We start from the raw sequence: 4,282 nt of genomic DNA, 5'->3' as shown, positions 1-4,282 counted from the left end.
GTTCTATGATCGTCATCCACAGAGGTCACAAAAATAAAAATCCATGTTATTATCAGTAATGTGATGTTTTTTTCTGCCCCTGAATAATCATATAAATTCGTACAGCACACTGAACGCAGCTCCGGTCTTTAGTGAAAACGACAGATTTAGCAGCAGCTGTGTGGGGAGGGGGAGAGTTGTTGGTCACGCACCGTGTCTGGTCCGTCCCATCCATTGTAGTGAGTGGGGTCTAGCTGCTGTGCTGCTCCGTCTGGGGGCCTTATCTGGCTGCGGAGCGCCGGGCTCTGTGCTGCTGTCTCTATTGGCACGGTGATAGAGAAGCGGCCTGCCTTCCCAGATAACCCCCCCCCCCCCTTCTGTTCTCCTCCGCAGCCCTTCAGGCTTCCTGTTTGCTGCAGGCGTCGCAGAAACTGCTCCCACACCCATTAGACAGCAACACGTCTGCCGGTGACAAGTTGGCCTCCATGACTGGAGAAGATAAAGGACGAGGAGGAAGGAGAAATGGGAGGAAGCAGGCAAACAGGTAGACAAATGGCGGGTAGGGGGTTAGGACAAGGGAATTGGGGAATTGATGGAGGCAGAATGAAGACATATTACCAACAGCCATAAGTCAATTTGTTTGTCTATCCCAAAACTTTCTCAACAGTTTCCTGGACAAATCCCAACAGGCTACCTCAGGTCAGTTACGTCATACAAACGGTTTGGATAACTTTTACCACACTTTGATTTTAATATCGGCTATTTTTATGACATTGTTGTACAGTACAATGTAAAGTTTAGGTAGTGACAAAACAAAAAAGACGTATCACTCGACACTGCAGTGCCCTTGAACTTTAAAGTTTCAAAGTTTCCAACATTTGTCTAAAACATGTCAAACTAAATTTTGGGTGTTTGCATGTTATGCCTGTGTGACCCACATCAAAGCAGCTATAACCCTGGTGCTGTTTAGAATTTGGCAGACGACGATCACTTTACACCCTCAGTCACGTTGCTCCGGAAACAGGTCTGTTAGCAGACGAATACCCTGACGTGTTTCTCAGGAGTTAGTCGAGACCAAAAATAGAGATAAAAAAGGTTTGAACATTGCACCAGCACAACTCCCAATGAATGCTAATGTTGTTTTCAGCTCCCTCTTCCCCTAAATGACACACATACATTCATGAAAGCAGCTTTACAGACGGGTTTACTTCACAGACGTTCATGAGAAATAAAATCAAGAACAGATGGACAAAGGAGAAACCTGAGTAACCGAAAGGAAAACAACAACTCAACAAATCCAGATGCTTCAATCCATAGGTCTCTGAAGAAGTTCAATAAATTTAAACATTATGTGAATAATGTATTTTTTGGCCTCCACAGTCATAAATATCCTTTGGTAAATGGTGTTTATACCCAAAGTGTAATTCTGGGATTTGGCTAAGGAGACAGAAGCAGCTCTCACGAGATGTGTGGGTCTCATGAACAGATTTGCCTGCGTGACTATAAATATTTATTCCACCAAAAATAATTCCTCTTTGAGTGACAGGCTACACAGATCTGAGAAGCACACGAGCTTCCATGCTGCCAAGCCAGTGATCCCAGGTTGTGTCACTAATTAGCAAATACTTTTTTATGACATCCTTTATCAAATTGCTCCAAAGCTGCATTGAGAAAGTACGAAGCCTCACTTTTTCCTCCCTGAAGAGCTCTTCACTTCACTTGTTGACACTAGAAGTGCGGCGCTTCCTTTGTGGAATTGCATTATCTTACCCGTCAGCACGTCTCGGTGGAAAATAACATTTCGCAGTGTGATTGTGTTCATCCCATTCATAGCCTGGAAACAATATCCTAAGACTGCAGTCTATATATTGAAGGTATTTGGAGTATAGGGAGTGAAACTAGTTTAAAGTCAGTTTACACCTGGTATTAAAACTTCCAGAATTGATCCTTACTGCATTTAAACCTGGTATCAATATGTGTGTCCATCGTCCACATTCAGATCCCAGTGAAATCCGATTGCTTGTTCAAGTTCACGTCACATCCTCCTCTCGTCAAAGAAAACCAGACAACAACACAAAGATAGAAGGAAAGAAGACGATGTGTGGCTCGCCCTTATTATTGTCAATGGTTGATGAAACAGTGTGTGTGGGGGGGGGGCAATGCCAGAGAGAACTGCTGGTGTAACGTAATGACGAGAGACAGAATGGGGTGAGATGGAGGATGGAGGGATGACAGAGGGAGCCCCCAGAGTTCAGGACGGAGGAGGAGACAGAAGGTGAATCCTGATCAACCTCTTTCAACGCCACGACACACTGAGCTTCAGATCTACCTTCACACGGATCTCACACTCCAACAATTACACAGGACGTCTGTGGGTGGCGGCTGCTTTTCCTTCCTCTGCCACTTCCACTTCCTCTAAACTGTTTTCACGAGCCTGTAGGTTTTACCGGAGCAGACACCAGGCAGCTGTTGCTCAGGTGAGACTTCGGCGAGTGACACCTCCAGTCCCACCGGCCTGGACACATCCGTCCACTTCAATCTCATCATGGAGATTTAGGTGGAAATTAAGGAAAGGGTTAGAAATAGAAAGGATGTAATGGAGAATAAATAAACAAATAACACATAATTAACTTTATCATGCCCTGGTTTACTGACCTGGTTTTAACGTGGTCCTGAGCGACCTAATCACAAGTGGACAGTGTTGAGTTCATGTGTTCGTAGCCTGGTATTAAAATGCGTCCTGAATCTGTCTCCTTGTGATCGGATCCCATTTCTCTGCTCCATATGCAAATAGTCACGTTGGTAATTTGTTTTTGCGAAGATCAAATGATGCTTTAATCAAGTCTGAGTTTACAAATGTGTCAGATGACGATATGTTGGTGTAAGCAAGAGAGAGAGAGAGAGAGAGAGAGCAGAGTCAAGATGGACAAAATGAATCATATCCCAGGATTTGGGTGCGTTCAGACCTTCTGTCATCACTCAGGATGGATGTTGATACCAGGTCTGAATGTGTCCTTTGATCTTGCTCCAGTACAGTTTGTGTTTGCTGCTTAGTCTAATGTTAACCCCTGTTATCCTCGATCGGTACTGAACGCACCAGTGCTTAGTCTCAAATGCACCGCAACATCTAATTAAATCACTGAATCTTATTTAAGTGTTATTCCATGCACTTGTTCATCAGCTCAGTTCATCCTGCTGACATAAAACAAGCGTGATTTGTTTGCAACACACTTGTGACCTTTCGGGATGAAACACCCGTCTAAGAAGTACGATCACAGTCACAATATTAAGTTAAAGACGGGAGAGTTAAAGGGTCAAGATAAACAGAAGTCTTTGATATAGATGAGCTGAGCTGTTGCATGTAATTACTGTAACTAAGCAGCACAGCCAATGTGCTCATGTAAGTAAGGAAATTCAAAATAACATTGTACAACCAACATAACGATGTTAAAAGTCAAAACAATTTCGATGTTAAGTTCTTCTTTTACTATAGACTAAACCCATCAAAAATGAATCATTCGCATTAGAAATTCCTCAATGCCCTTAAAATGGCTTTGGTGAAACTCTGCATCTTTCATTTAGTATTTGCAGATTTATCAATGAGCAAATTAGCCCAATCTGTATCTCCACCCATCTCTCTGACACTTGCCCTGCTGCTCCAAAATCTTCCGTAGTTTTTGCTCGTTCTTATTATCGATGTGGTCCAGTGTTCATTTTTCTGCTTAATTCGATTTTTAATAAGTTATTTGATGCTATAGAAATGGGTTGAAACATCATGAATGAAAACTGGGACTGACCTGGTCGAGCGTGTACAGTGACGGGACCTTCATACACCGTGACCGCTACTGACTCCAACTGACGTCAGAGGCAGAAGATGCCGTAACTGCAATATGATGACGTCCATCTTTATATACAATCTATGGTATTGAATGTATGAGACCTCGGCCAAGGTGGAAATAATAATTATGACTATTTCAATTGCATATTAAATGTCAATGTAACTTTATTACATAGATTCAGTGTAAAGGTTCACATTATAAGTGTCTTCTATCATGTTGAATAGATCGTATTAGAATATTGGATTAAATAAAGTTAAGCTTATACATGAATATATTTCAGTCAGGAGCACTTTGTAATGATTTATCCATTTATTGCACAAATGGGGAAACAGTTATGCTTGGCGCGGATGGCTCCATTCTTTGGATGGGGAGCAGCAGAGAGCTAAGAGAAAACAGGGAACATGTGCAGAAATCTAACCTCTAAGTTATTCACAGTAACTCAATATAATAGAAAACACTTGACG

At 42.3% G+C, this 4,282-nt stretch overlaps 1 long non-coding RNA gene across 1 annotated transcript; it reads left to right on the top strand.

The window, feature by feature from the left end:
- The first annotated feature begins 261 nt into the window (after positions 1-261).
- On the top strand, positions 262-2,697 carry LOC118112552. Its single transcript, XR_004697241.2, has 3 exons — positions 262-523; positions 647-678; positions 1,979-2,697. It is a non-coding gene; the product is annotated as an uncharacterized LOC118112552 (long non-coding RNA).
- Positions 2,698-4,282: the final 1,585 nt, after the last annotated feature.

Source organism: Hippoglossus stenolepis, chromosome 7 (genome assembly GCF_022539355.2).
Source record: "Hippoglossus stenolepis isolate QCI-W04-F060 chromosome 7, HSTE1.2, whole genome shotgun sequence".
NCBI classification, from domain to species: Eukaryota; Metazoa; Chordata; class Actinopteri; order Pleuronectiformes; family Pleuronectidae; genus Hippoglossus; species Hippoglossus stenolepis.
The sequence above is the reverse complement of the archived record's forward strand: the minus strand, read 5'-3'. Positions and strand labels throughout refer to the sequence as shown.